Source organism: Hyla sarda, chromosome 1 (genome assembly GCF_029499605.1).
Source record: "Hyla sarda isolate aHylSar1 chromosome 1, aHylSar1.hap1, whole genome shotgun sequence".
Lineage (NCBI taxonomy): Eukaryota > Metazoa > Chordata > Amphibia > Anura > Hylidae > Hyla > Hyla sarda.
The window spans coordinates 434,251,040-434,269,829 of record NC_079189.1 but is presented as its reverse complement, the minus strand read 5'-3'; positions in this window follow the sequence as shown (position 1 = coordinate 434,269,829).

Here is an 18,790-nt window from a genome sequence, read left to right as displayed (position 1 = left end):
CAACTGTATCTTATGATTTGTGGAATATGTGAAGAATACGGAGCACTCACCCAGAACTGCTGTGAAGCTTCTTTATTAGTTCAAAGGAACAAATGGGATACAATAAGCAGGGAGGCAGATGGTGAAGATGCGGGGGTATGGAGAAGTGTCAGGCTGTTATCGCGCTGAAGCGCTTTGTCAGGCCAGGCGGCCTGATGAAGCGCTTCGGGGTGATAATGGCCCATCGCCTCTCCATACCCCCGCATCTTCACCATCTGCCTCCCTGCTTATTGTATCCCATTTGTTCCTTTGAACTAATAAAGAAACTTCACAGCAGTTCTGGGTGAGTGCTCCATATTCTTCACATATTCCATTGTCCCGAACCAGTTTTTTCTATGAGTCAGCACCTGTACAGATGAACACAAGCTTCTATGGAGCCGTACTTCACCACTATCTACTGCTACAGTGTGTCCATTGCCACATCAGGTAGTGCCAAGTACTTTTCTGTTGGGACAAAAGTATCTTACGATTTAATATGTATAGTTTTAAAGGGGTTCTCCGGTGCTTAGACATCTTATCCCCTATCCAAAGGATAGGGGATAAGATGCCTGATCGCGGGAGTCATGACGCTGGGGACCCCTGTGAACTTGCACACGGCACCCCATTTGTAATCAGTCCCCAGAGCGTGCTTGCTCCAGGTCTGATTACCGGTGACCACACGGCCGTCGGCGTGTGACGTCACGCCTCCGCCCCCGTGTGATGTCTCGCTCCGCCCCTCAATGCAAGCCTCCCGTAGGCTTGCATTGAGGGGCGGAGCGTGACGTCACACGCCGCCGGCCTTGTGGTCGCCGGTAATCAGACCCGGAGTGAACACGCTCCGGGGACTGATTACAAACGGGGTGCCGCGTGCAAGATCACGGGGGTCCCCAGTGTCGGGACTCCCGCGATCAGGCATCTTATCCCCTATCCTTTGGATAGGGGATAAGATGTCTAAGCACCGGAGAACCCCTTTAATAGTCAGTGCAGAACATGGCAAATACTGCTGAAAGTGAAAGTTTACTTCATATTTTGAGACCGCGATAGTTATCATAGCTGTAACAGTTTTATGAGTCAATTGTGAGAATTCACATTATTTCCCTGTTATCCTATTAGGCCAAGCGTGACAGTAGCAATTTCAGTACACCTAAAGGTGCAACATTGTACTGTAATTCACTCTTTAGATCCCTTATCTCCTAAACACTCTGTTATCTCTGTTGCTAGAATGTTCTTTCTACACTATAATCTCTTCTTCTTTTTCCCATTTTGTCGCCTTTTAATTTTCCAATGAGTAGATGCTGTCAGCAGTGCCCCTCTACATGACTCTGCCTTTAGGCAATGTTCACACAAAAGCATTCCATTCCATTGTACTGAGAGTATGCTTGAAAGGGACAACACTTTTCTGCATTACCAGGTGCTTGTGCTTAGCTATGTAAAGCTGGCCATAGAAACAAACACTTTCCCCAGAAGGAAAATTGTTTGTATAGTGGGACATATCCTGTCTTTATATTTCCCTACGTGCATTTTTCCCTGGTGATATTCATATAAACTATACATAGCATTTGGCACCGACAACCAAAGAAAACTTGAGACCTGAATGATAAGTGTTCTGTCTGCTGCAGCAGGCTCCTAAAGGAAAAAAAATCTATGTATTCTTGTATAATAGACAAAATAACTTTGGTATTTATTTCTTTTTAGTCAATATGTAGCTAGTCACCCAATATATAGCGCAGTGGAGGTAACTAGCTTATTCTGTAGCCTCAGGCTCGCTGTCATCACCACAGCAGCAGCAGTATTCCCACATCTCTGGAGATACTGCCTGGGCAGCAGAGGGCACCGTCACCATCCTGGCAGAGGCAGCTTCCCACGGCCGGTCCCCCCAGCAGCATCTCAACACTCCCTTGCCAGGGCTCCCCCCGGCCCATCTCAGGAGGAAGTGGGGTAGGAGCGGGAGGAGGAAAGGCAAAAGATTAATCTTCTGGGCTCCTGCTTTCAGGTTCTTGCCAGGGACTTCCTTGGTTTTGAAATATTGCTACAGTAACGAGGAGACATGAGAATGGTACAGCTATTATGGCAGGTCCTGGAGGAATAGTTGTTGGTGATGATGGGTCGATGGAGGAGAATGATGGAGAAAAATGCATGGAGGATATAGAAGGATAAGGAAGTGTAACGTGTAGCTTCTGGGCCCCAATGCAAAATTTGCAACAGGGCCCCATGTGCCTTGGGACCCTTATTAGTCACCAGGGCCCCGATGCAACTGCATCCTCTGCATCCCCTATAGTTACGCCCCTGGGAGGATAAGCAAGCATTTCAGGGTGCTGATGAGATTGAAATGTAGAGCGTATTGACCACAGCTCCCGAATACATTTTTGCAGTTGTTGCCTATTAAGTTGGATGAGCTGCAGATGTGCATTGCAACTCAAAGATATGTTTCCCCCTGCTGTGTCCTTTGTTTTCCTGAAACATGGTTGCATGAGCAAATGTTAGACTGTGTGACACATATTTTATAATTTGTTATGGAGTGACCGTATGAAAGAGATGATGGGAAAAAGTAAGGGCAGAGGCGTGTACATACTGGTAAACAACAGATGGAGGTTGTATTGTCAAAGTCCGTGGAGTAATTACCTATGAAATGCCGTCCTCTTTATCTGGCGTGCAAATTCACTTAGCTCACTATTATGACTGCCTATATCCATCCACGGGTGGCAGAGGACAGCGCTCTTGGGGTGTAGTATGACCACATCACTCATAACCCATACGTGCATCATGCTTTTCTTTGTGACTCTGATCATCACTTCTAGTTGAGATCCGTTCTGCCACAATATTAGGAACATATAGCAGAATCCTTCAAATGGCAAAGACTTTAGATCACAGCTATGAGCCTATAAAGAAAGCTGTTCACATTGTTGGGAAGCTCAGCTTTGGGAAGTCGTACCACCAGCATATAGACCAATGGTTAAGACTGTGAGGTGCACCATGGGGTGTGATGTGACGTGTAAAGGGGCAAATGTTATGGCCCCAGGGGTAGATGGTATTAATGCTTTATTGTCGTGACGCCAGGGCGTGGTTTGGCCTTATAACCACCTGAAGATAGTACCGCTAATCCTAGGTTAGGCAGGCGCAATAAAGAGTCCAAGCCCAGGTTAAGGGTAACGGTGGCTTTACTGAGGTAGGACAGATGTACAGTCTGTGCAGTTCAGCCAATATCCCAGAGAGGTGGCCAGTGACACAGGGGGACCTTGCGGGCTTGCTGGGACTTGCAGTGACTTGACAGACTATAATGCAGCCCACGGTGACTATAGATGACTTGACTTGAGATGGTGACAGACAATTGAGATGACTTGACTTACTCAGGACTGACTGGTGGCTGCAGTAATTTAGGCTTGAGGCCTCCAATGGCTGGACACAGGCAATGAACACTTGACTGCACTGGACCTCAGCATACAGCAGAAGAAGATTGCAGCTCCTCCTCTTGTTATATAGGGGGACTGTGCAAGGAGACCGTAGGTCACTAGGGAGGTCACCTGGTCACTAGGGTTCTCTGGGTAACAATAAAATCATGTAGTACAAAGACTTAAAGGTATATTACACTTACAATACATAACTGCACATAACCTGTAGAAATGATGGGGTTTGCTGCAGGAGAGCCCAAGGACATGCAGGGACTCTGCCTGGCAACATCCCGTACTGGGACATTACAACTGTACATTTATGAACAAAGGCACCAGAGGAGACAGTTATGAACAAGGTGTCTTAGACAAGTTGGACTATGTTAAAGGACATGATGTACATGATTTTGTTGATGTGTATTTAGTTGTTTTTTAAGGATGCATGCATTCCAAGGCCAAGTACCACCTACAGGAATCTAGTGTTAGGGCAGAATGGGAATATGTTAGATTCTATGGTATGCTGTGTAACAATTCTGGAGATATGTTGGAGTAAAGGAAGCAATTGAAAGGCTGGAAAAATAAAGTGAGATTTGAAATGCCAACTAATGCAGAACTAGGGGAACACCAAGTACAGCACTGTCATTTCAGGCATCTCTAGACCATGGATGGAATGCTCTTGAATATTTAGGCGTAAAGAAGGCATCAGGACTAGACAATATTCCACCATGACATCTTCATCTGTGTGTATATGATTTTCCACTGGTTTCAGAAGCCGCTTTAATCTGTCCTGACTGCCTTAAGAGGTCGGTTAATGTGCCAGCGCCAAAAAAAGAAATCTGCGGCATTTAAAAACAATTATCGATTGGTAATCGTGACTGCTGTGATGATGGAGTGCTTTGAGAAAAATGTTTCTGTCCATATAAATGGGGTATTAGAAGGTTAAGCTATCTTCCAATTGCATAAGGAGGCTGTAGCCTTAGTTATGCTTACTATTCTAAGATATGTTGATACTAGTCGCTGTTATATGAGAGTTTTGTGTGTTGACTTTACCTCAGCTTTTAATACTGTGGTGCCCTCGTGTCTTGTAGATAAGCTTGGGAAGCTTTGGCTATCATGGGAATTGTGTGAATGGCTCCAGAATTTCCTGACTGACAGACATTAAGTGGAAAGGGTATATCTGACATCCTCTTCAACAAAAATGCAATCTCGGCATTGTTGCACTGTTCGTCTTTTACACCTCCGAATGTGGTTTATATGGTAAAAATACTGAATAATTGATGGGGATGAGACATAAGACATCCTATTGGGCGGAGATTTAGTTGAAGGGGTGGTCTAAGAATAATAATAGGGTCTTTAACGTATAAATGGCAAAGTTAATGATCATTACTGTCAGGAAGCAACGGAAGAAACATCTGCAAATTAATATTTTTAGCAATTAGATAGAAATAGTAGAAGAATTGAAGCTTTTAAGTTGACTATGTCACATGATTTTGGGGTTGACTATCTGACACAATTTGTCATGGTCAACAATAACTTATGCAAAATTAATGTAGTTTTATAGTTGTTCTTAGGGTTTGCTGGGGTTTTATTAGGTCTGGTTTGGTACTTTGGTACTATGAAGAAAAAGCATTTGTTGTATAAGGTAGCTATACCTGTTGGTACTTTTATTACTTTTATAGGTTGGAATGTTTTAGAACTAGTGTTTTTGAGGACAAACTAGTAGTTTCTATCCTACTGCAGTGCAGTTTCTTGACAAGCACATGTAATTCTACTGTTGTGAAGTTTACAATATGTGCCAACCCAATGGGGAGAATAAATAAAAACTGTAAAAACCAAACAATGTCTGGTTTAATACCAAAACTTGTTCAGATATAAAAGCTGAGATGTGATTGGTTGCTATGGGTAGATGAAGCAGTTTCGTTTTTTTACAGTTTTTGTTTAGCCCCCTTCCCATCCCCCAATGTTCTCTCCTGCATGTTTTATCCCAATGTGCTATTACATTTTCCAATACAAAAGTTGCATGTGTTTTTCATATTTGTCAATAAATAAATAAATAATGGCACCAGTCTATTCTCAGACAGGGCATTCTCAGTGCATTTTACATATCTGATACATCATTCTGTCTGGAGACATTTCCTATCATAGGTGTCTGATCACTGCTTACCCCTCTCCATATAAAAGTAAATATCTTGGAGAATGTATGTTCACAAAAGAGTGAGGTAGATGTTCAGCAACACCTATCATGTGTATAGCCTGTTTGCCTCAGAATGATGTTGGTTATTAATTATTTACCGTATTTATCGGGGTATACCACGCACCGGCCTATAACACGCACCCTCATTTTACCAAGGATATTTGGGTAAAAAAAGTTTTTTACCCAAATATCCATGATAAAATGAGGGTGCGTGTGTGCGCGTGTATACCCCGATATACCCCCAGGAAAGGCAGGGGGAGAGAGGCCGTCGCTGCCCGCTTCTCTCCCCCTGCCTTTCCTGGGGTCTAGAGCGCTGCTGTCGGCCCTTTTCACCCCCTGGTTATCGGCGCCGCTGCCCGTTCTGTCCCCCTGACTATCGGTGCCGACGCCGATAGCCAGGGTGAGAGAAGCGGCGCCGACAGCCAGGGGGGAGAGAAGGGGCAGCGGCACCCATTGCCGGCGCCGCTGCCCCGTTGCCTCCCCCCATCCCCGGTGGCATAATTACCTGAGTCGGGTCCGCGCTGCTCCAGGCCTCCGTCGTGCGTCCCCAGCGTCGTTGCTATGCACGGCACGGCGCTCTGACGTCATGCGCCGCGCCGTTCAGCGCATAGCAACGACGCCGGGGACGCATGACGGAGGCCTGGAGCAGCGCGGACCCGACTCAGGTAATTATGCCACCGGGGATGGGGGGAGGCAACGGGGCAGCGGCGTCGGCAATGGGTGCCGCTGCCCCTTCTCTCCCCCTGGCTGTCGGCGCCGCTTCTCTCTCCCATGATGTCTCTATATTTTTCAGTAACTACCGTATGTGTTCAGCCACTTAAGAAGCTAATGTCCATCCAACACAATATTGCAGGGTTGGCAAGAAAAAATGGCAAATCTCTGTCACACTTCACTATTTAATACTCTGTTATCCTACTGACATCTTAATTTTTCCGTTTAGAATAGTTTGACTATCAAAGGTTTTGTATTACACCCTCTTACATGCAGCGATTTTGAGCAAACTCTCCGCCTCTGATAAGATAGCTTATGTCACTGGTAGACTTCTGCTAGACTACCAGGAAAACAATGCAATACAGTATAATCTCCCTTAGTGGACCCCCTTAGCAGAGTCACATAAGGCTTAATGTATTTGCACCCTCTGAATAGGGGACACTTCCAATAGTGGATGCAGACACTCCCAATAGGGGATATCCAGGCTTCAAGTGCCGTCCCTACCTTGTACACAAGGACGCCATCAGGGGGGTATAGCCAATACTCCAGTAAGGGGCAATGGTCCCTGCTGTACCCCCCTGCAGCAGCCTTAGCACAGAATCAGAAGGCTGCTGTTTAAACAGTGGTCTCCTGCTTCTGTACATTTGCCAGCCACATAATGCAACCGCCTCTGAACCCCCGAACCACTTTATTCACCCTGTGCAAATTCATCGCCTTCTCTTTACCACCCCTTATGTCATTATCCCCCCCCCCCTTTATCCCCTGTGTCATTTCATTCCCCTTTATTCCCCTGTACCACTTTATTCCCCCAGTGCCCTGAGCCTTACCTCTTGTGCCACATGACTTTTCCCCTTCCCTCCTCGCCCTTTTGATCTTCTTACCTGGCCAGCATGCTTAGGTGCAGGGGCTCTCAGCGAAATTGACATTCCTCTGATGTCCACTGCGCTGCACTCACTGAGAGCAGCGACGTCTGCCAGCATTGATGAATGACGCTCCTGACGTCCTCTGCGCATCACTTACTGATAGCAGCAGCGACGGCTGCGGTCACTGGCGAGTTACGTCAGGAGCGTCACTTGTCAATGCTGGCAGCTGCCGCTGTTCACAGCCTCTCAGTGTTACCCCGTGCTCCTGCTGACTTGTCAGGTAGCCTCCTTTAGTGTCCCCAAGGCCCCCTGTACTTGTTTCTCCATTGCTCTTCTGCTAAGCTGAGGTCCAGTGCAGTCGTGCCTAGTGTGTGTGTCCAGAGTGTTGGAGACCTCAAAGTCAAGTCCTGCAGCCACCATCAAGTCAAGTAAGCTAAAGTCACAGCTTTATTAGTCAAGTCAAGTCAGTCCCTGTCATCTGTTAAGTCAGCATGGTCTGCATTCAATTGTCCAGTCCTACTACAAGTCTCAGCAAGCCTTAAGGTCTCTGCGTTACTGGTCACCTCCTTGGGCCCTGGCTGAGCTGTATAGAAGTTACCAACTGTCTACCCTCAGCAAAGCTACCATTGTACGTAACTTGCCGTCGGAGTCTTTACTGCCCCGTGCCTTGCCCAGGATCCATATATATACCTTCGGGTGGTGTTAGGCTTAAAGGGGTACTCCGGTAAAAAAAAATTTCCTTTGAAATCAACTGGTGCCAGAAAGTTAAATATATTTGTAAATTGCATCCAAACTGTGTAGATAGAAAAAGCAGAGCACTCACCACATTAGGCTTCTTGATTGCGATCAGACTTTATTCATGTAGTCTTCAGGGGATACAAGCAGGGGTGTGCGGACGGGGGGGTGCCCTCTCTGTGACGGATCGTTTGGCGCCGAAGCGCTTCCGTCCGGACACCCCTGCTTGTATCCCCTGAAGACTACATGAATAAAGTCTGATCGCAATCAAGAAGCCTAATGGGGTGAGTGCTCTGCTTTTTCTATCTACAATGTTTGGATGTGATTTACCTTCTACTACAAGCATGGAAGCACCATTATTGGCATCTCCAGCGGTTGCAAGGGGACAGTACTATTATCCGGTAGTTTTCCACCATATAGTGTTAATACAGTAGTGCCGAGCATATTCTCTTTGTTTTATATTTGTAAATGACTTCTATTAAAAAATCTTAATCCTTCCAGTACTTATTAGCTGCTGAATGCTACAGAGGAAATTCCTTTCTTTTTGGAACACTGATGGTATCACGACCACAGTGCTCTCTGCTGACATCTCTGTCCATTTTAGTAACCGTGCATAGCAGATGTATGCTAAGGGCAGCATGATGGCTCAGTGGTTAGCACTGCTGCCTTGCAGTGCTGGGGCCTTGGGTTCAAATCCCACTAAGGACAACAATAAATATAGAGTTATGATTATAATGACGTCAGCAAAGAGCACTATGCTCGTGATGTCATCAGAGAGAATTCCAAATAGAAAAAAATTTCCTCTGTAGTATCCAGCAACTAATAAGTACAGGAAGGATTAAGATTTTTTAATAGAAGTAATTTACAAATCTGTTTAACTTTCTGGCACCAGTTGATTTAAAAGAAAAAAGGTTTTCACCGGAGTACCCCTTTAACCATGCACAGGTGTCACGAATACAAGGGGTTAATGCCATCTGCCCCTAGGGTAACAAACTCTGCCCCGCACCACACACCCTCCATACCACAACTTTTGGCGTAATGAACAGGATACAGGTGTGCACCTTATGCCACAAATCCTCCCCCCCCAGTCTGAACTTTGTCCAATATTGTCTGCAAAAACCGCATGCCGATGCGATTTAAGTCTGCGCCAAAAAGTGTACGGGACTTTGTCTATGAAATGTGTTTTACCTGCGGTGCTTGTGAAATAAAGGGGGGAGATAGATAAAAGTTTGTTGCCTGCTATTTGGAACAGTATGGAAGTCATGAAAACCATGTGCAAGATCAGATCAGAAACTATGTTACGTTGTCAAGTATTGCCTGTACCTGCAAGGGTTAAAGATGTGCCGGAGAAGTGTGCCAAAGTGGAACTGTGAAGATCCGCCCCTTGTTCCTGGGGGAGCAGAAGTCAGCATTGCATTGTTGACGCACTTCCGTCCGGCGGTTGAACCTCTCAGTTTGCCGGAAGCCAGGGGCAGCATGGCAAGCTAACGTGCAGAGAGTCCCAAGATGGCGCCAGAGGCCCGGAAAGTTGCCATGGCACAAATGTTTCAGGAGCTGGCAGGTCGTCTATAGCGCATCTCCATCGGGGCCGAAGAGGCTTGCTACCACATCCTGCTGCCCGAGGACGATGGAGACTGGCCACAAACCCCGGAGGATGGAATGCCAGAATCTTCTAGTGCATCATCGTTGGTGAGGCTGTCCCTTCCCCACCAGACCTGGGGGTCCTGGGCTGAAATTCACACCGAGGAGTCAGAAGTGAGTACCCCGGCTGAGGCTGCGTTCTCATCCCCTCCTTCTACCCCTAACCCAGAGCAAAACCCCACAGGTCCCCGATCCCCCACCTTTACTTAAGTGGTTGTTTGGCAATGAGCCACAAGTTATCCAGTATCTGCAACAGTATCTGCTATCCCTGCTGTCCCCTAAAGTCAAAGGCATCTGTCCAGAAGAAGAGAAAAATTTGCCAGAAGTGCCTGTCATGGCACCAAAGTATCTACCACAGTCGTCTGTGAATGTGCCCAGGCCTACTCCTGTGGTCGAGGAGGTTTGGCCTAACCAAGAAGCACCAACTGAAGTGCCTCGGCCTACTCCCACAGAGGAGATTTGGCCGGCCCAACAGGCACCAACCGCTGTTCCCCCAGTGGCACAAGCCACTGCAGTGCAAATGGTGGTCACCATCAGCCCAATCACATTGTCCCAGGTGAACTGGAGTCCATTAGAGGGGGCACAGTCCCGTGGACCCCATTACATGTCCCAACCTCGGAAGCAGTCCAACCGGGGAGGCTGGGATGGCAAGTTAACAAGTTAGGGAAGTCTACCCGTGATAATTCTGATATATTTCATTAACTTCCCTTGTGAGGTACTTTTGTTCTCCACAGGTTATGTAACGTTTAAGAAAAGTGCCTGACAAACTTATCAAGAAGTTTATTTGTAACCAATTGTGTAAGTGTATGTCAGGATCCGGGCTGGCGGAGGGTGAGGACACTGGAAGTGGATCCTCTGTGCCAGAGAGGTGATGGCGTAGGCCGTACCAGGGGAACGGAGTCTAAGGGGTTACTGGTATTCACCAGAGCCCGCCGCAAAGCGGGTTGGATTTGCTGCGGCAGGTAACCCCCAGGTCGTTCCACCCGGTAGCGACTCAACCTCTCCGGCGGCTGAGATGGCGCGGTACAAAAGGACAAGGCAAGGTCAGACGTAGCCGAAAGGTCAGGGCAGGCGGCAAGGTTTGTAGTCAGGGGCAACAGCAAAGATTCTGGAAACACAGGCAAAGGACACACTGGAACTCTTTCACTAGGCAACAAGATCCGGCAGGGACAGGAAGGGGAAGTGATGTTTTATAGGGAAAACAGTGATTGGACTTGATTGGGCCAGGCACCAATTAGTGGTGCACTGGCCCTTTAAATTTCAGAGAGCCGGCGCGCGCGCGCCCTAGAGAGTGGGTCCGCGTGCGCCGGGACAGGACAGAGGAAGGATGGGGCAGGTGAGAAGAGACATGGGATGTGATCCGTGAGCGGGCACGTCCCGTCCCGCGAATCGCATCCCCTCCGGTGACAGGGTAGCAGCGCTCTCGGTCAGCAGCACCGACTGGAGCGCTGCAAGCAGAGTAACGCCTAGTGTTGAGCGGCATAGGCCATATTCGAATTCGCAAATATTCGCGAATATATAGACGAATATTCGTCATATTCGCTAAATTTGCATATTCGTAATATTCGCGCTTTATTTTCGCATATGCGAATATTCACGTATGCGAAAATTTGCATATGCGAAAATTAGCCTATACAAAAATTAGCATAAACGAAACTTCGCATATGCGAAACTTAGCATATGCAAATTTTCGTATATGCGAAAATTTGCACGCCAGACTCACACAGTAGTATTAGAGCCTTCATTACACCACACAAGCTGGAACCAAAGAGGGATGATCACTGTGATGTGTACTGTGATTTAAAAAAAAAAAAAGAATATTCGTAATTACGAATATATAGTGCTATATTCGCGAATATTCGCGAATTCGCGAATATGCGATATTCGCGAATAAAATTCGCATTGCGAATATTCGCGAGCAACACTAGTAACGCCGCGAGCGCTCCGGGGAAGCAGCGGGACCCGGAGCGCTCGGCGTTACAGTGTACATGCCCGGTATGGTGTCCCGGTACCGTATTACATACGTTACCTTGTGGTGAGGTCCCCAAAGTCAGAGTCCCTAGGAACAGTGGGGGTCCTCTTCCTTAGTTAACCCCTCGTCACCCCTCGGTTAGCTATAATTAATGTAAATATAAGTGTAAAGATGTATATTTAATATTCTGGATATATTTAAGTATATTTAAGATAGTGGAGTACACCCCCGTCCAGAGCCTGCATGGAGAATGGGCTGCAGCGGTCACAAGACCAACAGCCCCAACACAGCTTCCCTTCAAATACTTTCGGTCTACAGATTGGGAATCGGATCCCTTCAACCTGAAGCCGAAATGGTCTGCTCCTGATGCCTCCACCACCGTACTCAAGGAGGAGGAGCCTCTACAGCATCAGTCATCTGTTTCATACAGCCAACTGCCAAAAGCTGCTCCACCTAGTCAGCCACCGTTGGTTGCTACACCCAGTACCAGTTCCGTTCCTGTAACTGTTCCAAGTTATGCTGCACCTTCTCCACCTGACTTCAGAGAATTTCCCGGTCCAACCGAAGATGTTGCTTCTGTGTCCAGCCCTCAAGCTGGTCCCTCGGGGACTGAAGTTTCTGCGGAATCGTTAGGTGAAGAGACCCCGGATGGCTCAGAGGTGGTGTTGCGACGGTCTCAAAGGACTACCCAGTGTAAACTACCCTTAAGATATCAAGATTCACAGTCAGTACCTGCACACATGGCACCTCAAGTAGCTCATTTAAATGTACTACCTCTATCTTTTCAGTTTACTAAATAGCTCACTTAAATATACTACCTCAGTCTTCTTCAGTACATACACAAAAATGACAATATGTCTCACATTCAAGAAACACTTAGGAATTGTAGCCTATTGATATCCAATTCCTGCCACTGTTAGGTACACTCATATTTCTCTTCTCTTTATTACGTGTGTGAGATGCTCTACCTGGCCAGTAGGTGCTCTTGCAAGCTTAAAATTAAACACGTATTTCTAAAGGTAACCTAGGTAGGTTATACTGTTGTGTTCTAGGGGTAAGTAGCGTGTAGCCGATAGACCCTAGTAGCTAACCTTATTGGTAGAGAGCCTCAGGCAAGCTAATATACTTTTTTGTGTACTAACAGGTGACTCATCGTGGCAAAACAAAAATAAATGTGGTGATATTTCAAAAATGTTTTAGTCAGCTGGAAACTAAAGGTATAGAGAGCTGTACTAATGTCTAGTTAGCCTATGTATAGAGAGCTATAAAAATGTCCAAGGAGCTAGAAACTAAAGGTTAGATAGCTTCATCAATGTCTAGCAAGCTTCAAAATGTATAGTAAGCTTCATAATGTCTAGATAGCTTTATAATGCCTAGATAGCCTCATAATTGTCTAGTCAAAATGCTAGTCAGAGTATCAATAGAATTTAAAGGTGTCTAATGTTTACTCAGATTTTTGTCAGGATGTGTATTTTAGTTAGCAATCCTGTCCTAGCCCTAGTCCCTCTGCCTTAGAGGACAGGCGTCGGGGTCGACTTGTTTTAAGTAAGGGGATTTGAGGTGTCCCGGTACCGTATTACATATGTTACCTTGTGGTGAGGTCCCCAAAGTCAGAGTCCCTAGGAACAGTGGGGGTCCTCTTCCTTAGTTATCCCCTCGTCACCCTTCGGTTAGCTATAATTAATGTAAATATAAGTGTAAAGATGAATATTTAATATTCTTACCTTGTTAGCGTCGCAGGACCTGCGGGTCATGTGACCGAGTTGCAAAACTCTATGGTTTTTGCTAAAGGACCTTTGGTGGTTTTGGACATGTGATCACCCACAATCCATTGTAACGGTGAGTGACAGCTGATTGGGACAATCCAAAACGGCCAGCCCCTGCCCATATAAGGGAGCTGCACCATCTTGATCGCTCTCTTGGGTTGCAGACTCTGGACGAGGTAGGACCTCCGCAGCTTACAAGACAATTACTAGGCCTAAGCCTTGCGGCCTAAGCCTGCGCTAGTTCATACAATTCCCCGCTATCTCCGCAAGATCTCCGGACCTAATCATACCCCTAAATCTGGCGGATCTATGCAAATACAATCCTCTAAAGCTAAAGAGAACTTTCCGGTCCTAAGCATCTGTCAATCACTGCTGTGATATCTAGATAATGTACGTAGAGCGACAGAATTACTAAATGTAAAGGTAACACTGTTGTATAGTGTAACAACATATATTGAGTTCTGGGGAGAAGAGTTGAAAACTGAGGGGCCCCAGAAGCCAAGGCATTGGGTAGATAGCCTCCGGCAGCCCAATCTGTGAATCTATGTATATTGATATGTATATTGTTGTCTTGAGTGTCTTCAGAAAGCAGTTACAAAGTCTAAATAACCCCATATGTTTATAGAGCATGTATGGACATTCTCCATGCCACATGGACTCATCCTTATCTCGTTTCGTAATCCAGACCTGAGAAGGACATTGTGCATAAATGCCCCAGGAACTGTCACTAGGCCTTAGTGACTACTTTAGTCCTCCGCTCTCCAGGACTGGGCGTCGAGGACGACTTTATTAAGAGGGGAGTTTGTGGTGGACAGTACAAGAGGTGTTACTTGGTGCTCCTGCTGTCCTGTCAGACAGCCTCCATCAGTGTCCCCAAGGCCCCCTGCACTTGTTTCCTCATTGTAAATATGTTTTACCATGTAAAGTGTTATAAAATGTAATGTGATTGTTACCCAGTAGGTACCAGTGACCAGGTGATCCCAAGAGTGACCTATGAGCTCCCTGCTAGTCTCCCCCATATAAGCACTGGGTGGAGCTAGCTTCGTTCTTTGAGCTCTGCTCTTCTGCTAAGCTGAGGACCAGTGCAGTCGTGCCTAGTGTGTGTCCAGAGTGTTGGAGGCCTCAAAGTCAAGTCCTGCAGCCACCATGAAGTCAAGTAAGCTAAAGTCACGGCTTTATGAGTCAAGTCAAGTCAGTCGCGGCCATCTGTCAAGTCAGCATGGTCTCAGTCCTACTACAAGTCCCAGCAAGCACTTAAGGTCTCTGCGTCACTGGTCATCTCCTTGGGCCCGAGGTGACCCTGGCTGAACTGTATAGACTTTACCATCTGTCTGCCCTCAGTAAAGCTACCGTTGTCCGTAACTTGGCATCGGGGTCTTTATTGCCCCCCTGCCTAGCCCAGGATCCAGCGGTATACCTTCGGGTGGTTTTAGGCTAAACTACACCCTGGTGTCATGAAAACAAGGGGTTAATGCCATCTGCCCCTGGGGTAACAACATCTGCCCTGCACCAAACACCCCCATACCACATAATAAAGGGGGAATGAAATGGCACAGGAGGGAATGAAAGGGGAAGGGGGGATTATTTGGAACAGGGCACATGGGGAATAAAGTGGTACAGGGGAATAAAGGGGGAATGAAATGGCCCTGGTGGGGGGGATCAAAGGGAAATGGTGTGGCACTGGGGGTTCAAGGGGGGAGTAATGAAGTGGCATTGGAGGGTGTCAGGCCCAAGGCCTGATTATTAAAATCCTATATGTGTATTATAAATTATAACTGTGTGTGATGGATTATCCAAGACATGGGTGAGAGGTCATTCAGACGGTGTATCCTTTGTTTTTTGTGTATTGCATTTTATTGGGGGTCTGGCTGTTTGTTTGTATCTCCTTTGAAGTCAGAGGCCCTTTTGAAGCAGCAGGATGCAAGAGCACTCTGGTCCCATCATATAATCAAACAGATAAGGGGTCAGGAACAGAGATGCCCCCTGGTGGGATCAGAGGGGAGGGGGGAATGGAGTCTCCCTCCAAAAAGGCAGATATATAATATTTAACAATGCTAGACTCAGTGTGTTCAATGCTGTGCAACAAGCTGACAAGACCATCCTAAGAACAGCTGGAACTCACTGAAAAACTGCTATACCATCATGCTGTAAGAACTTCATTTTTGTTTTCTGAACTTGTCTTGCTAAACTCTTTCATATTTTTGTAACTGTATGTCATTTGTTTATTTTTATATATATAGCACTGTGATACCTTTTATCAGATTAAATGTTTAATTAATCAGCTCTGGTCTTTGATCTCTAAATATATGAGCTCACCTTTCTGAAGGCAGCTCTGGTGGAAACACGTTTATCTAAGGGTTAATTTGGTGACTTGCTGGGACTAGTAGTGGATACCCAGAGGTCTGGTGGCCTTAACCCTTGCACCATCACACTCTCTCTAATGTCTTGGCTCTACTGATAGGGTGTGATCATGACAACTGGTGGCAGCGTCGGGATATATTTAGAGATTTTTAGTGCTTACTGGATTTTACTGGATCTTAGCACTACAAAAGAAATTGCATACATCTTCTTGTGTGTAAATTCCAAAGACAGAGCTCAGTGCTGGTTTAAAAGACATACAAAAAGAGTGCAAGACAGTTCTGTCCTCCCCATCTCCTGTTTTACCTCCTCTGTCTCATCTCGGAAATATGGAGGCATATCGCAAGCAGTCCAAGCCTGCACTGGAGCAAATGTGTCAAGAAAAGGACATCCGTACTGCAGGAAAGAACAAGGAACAACTTATTGCTGATCTTGTGGAGTATGATGCCCATGCAGAAGAGCTGAGTGTCATGAGGCAAAGTCCTACAGCTGGAACTGCCATCCAAGGACTGATATCTCCTGGGGAATATAACATTACTCCCCATCAGGACAGTACTCCCCATGAGGCCTTGGACTCTTATATGCGGACTGCCTTACAACACCATGGGAATGTGGATGCCAATATGAAACTCCAACTGCTTCTCCAGTACCAAACTGCTGAGAGAGAGGCTCAGGCACGAGCTGCAGAAAGAGAGGCCCAGGCACGAGCCGCAGAAAGAGAGGCCCAGGCACAAGCCACAGAGAGAGAGGCACAGATACGAGCTGCAGAGAGAGAGGCCGCAGAAAGAGAGGCCCAGCAAAGGCATGAACTGGAGGTTCTGAGGCTGAGAGGGGATGCTTCATCCGCACGGAGTGATGTGCAGGATCAAGGAGACCACAAACCCCGCTTGGAACATTTCCCCATGTTGGAGAAAGATGGTGATCTGGATGTGTTCCTGAGGGGATTTGAAAAGGTTTGCCGGCAGTTCCATCTACCTAAGGAACAGTGGGGACGATATCTAACCCCACGGCTGTGAGGGAAAGCTCTGGATGTGTTTGCTTCGCTTACCTCTGAAAGTGACCAGGACTATGAGATAATAAAATCTGCCCTGCTAAAAAGTTTTAATCTGACTCCAGAGGCTTATTGGAAAAGATTTAGGACTTTGCAACAAAGCGCCACAGAAAGCTGCACTGAACATGCAGGTCAGCTAAGGACTGCATTCAGGCAATGGACTGGGGGCCTACAAGTCACTACCTATGAGGCCCTGGAGGACTTGATGGTCCTGGATCAGTTTCTCCAAACACGGAGCTTTGAAGCCAGAGAGTGGATTTTGGACCTCAAGCCCAAGACAGCCATGGAAGCAGCAGAACTAGGAGATGACTTTGCCAACAACCGGGCGCCAGCAGCAAAGCGTGGATCTGCACAAGCTGGAGCAAGTACCTGGAGGGGAGCCACACAACCACAAAGCACCACCAGGTCAGCCGGGAAATTCTTGCCATCATTCCCAAAAGCAACAGGAGCCACATTGGGTCAGGGGGACACCCGCCGATGTTACAGATGCAACAATATTGGGCACCTGAGTGCCACTTGCCCCAACAAAAAGAATTCTCCACCAGTAGCTGGAGGACACACAGCCGTTCTTCTGGTGTCCGGAGCAGTGGAGAAAAGAGCGGAAAACCTGCAGAGTGTAACTGTGGGTGACCGGGTGACAGTGGGTTTGCGGGATTCTGGAGCCTCCTTTACCTTGGTGCGGCCTGAAGTGGTGGATACAGAGGACATAATCCCTGGAAGAACCATGGCTTTAAAAGGAATTGGAGGTGTGCGGCCTGCTGTGCCCATGGCCCGTGTGTACCTGGATTGGGGTACAGGCAAAGGTTTGCGGGAGGTGGGGGTCTCTGAGGACATCCCTGTTAATGTTCTGCTGGGGAATGATTTGGGTCAGATGCTCTGTCATTATGCTCCAGAGGACACTACTTGCACACCGGATGGGCTAGGAGAGAGCCCTGTTCATTCTGAGGTACTGTGCGAGACTTTGGGAGACACTGCGAAATGTGGTAACTGGGAGGGAGTGCAGGGGATTGATAATTGTTTACCTGTGACTGAACCAGTAATGTTTTCCAAAAGTGGAATGGGGTGTATTGTGAAACGTGGTAACTGGGAGGGAGTGCAGGGGATTGATAATTGTTTACCTGTGACTGAACCAGTAATGTTTTCCAAAAGTGGAATGGGGTGTATTGTAAAATGTGGTGACAATGCATTGCCAATGCTAAAACCTAGTGGAGATGGGATAGGGGGAGGGGTTGGTGTGCCCCTGCCCCAGCAGTGAGTGATATGTCCCAATCATGTGAGCCTAAGGAGGAGGAGGGAAGGAGTGATAGCCCTGTGTATGATGCCTGTAACATTGTGATGTCTGGAACTGAGGGAGAGGAAGGTGGAGATGCTAGTTCACCTGGGGAAATGTGCTCCCTGATGCCCCAAGATGGGGGGAGGGAAATTAGCATTTCCGGGAAGCTCTGCGCAGTGCCCCTTCCCTTGAAGGGCTGAGACAACGTGCTGAGCATACAGATGTTGACACAGAGGGGCATCGGGTATATTGGGAAAATGATATCTTGATATCCCTTTCCAAAGGCATGCTAGGGGCCCAGGAGAGAGAAAGGCAGTTAGTGGTTCCTAGGCAGTACAGGAAAGAGCTGCTGAGGTTGGCCCATGAGACCCCCTGGCAGGACATTTGGGAGTGGCCTATACGGTCATAGAGAAGGAATGTCTAGCTGTGGTCTGGGCTTTGCAAAAATTACAGCCATACCTGTATGGCAGGGATTTTACTGTCATAACTGATCACAACCCTCTACATTGGTTGGACAGAGTGTCCGGTAACAATGGCACCTTGAAACAAATGCTAAAAACATTTGTAGAATCGGAGGGCAGAGACTGGGAAAAGTATTTACCCCATCTGTTATTTGCTTACAGGGAGGTACCCCAAGAGCCTACAGGTTTCTCGCCCTTTGAGTTATTATATGGTCACAAAGTGCGGGGGCCCCGAGATTTAGTTAGGGAAGAATGGGAAGGGGGGCTACCTGCCCCTAAGACTTCTGTGGTGGAGTATGCTCTGAGATTCAGGGACAGGATGCAGACATTGACTGGGCTGGCACATGACAACCTCACAGCA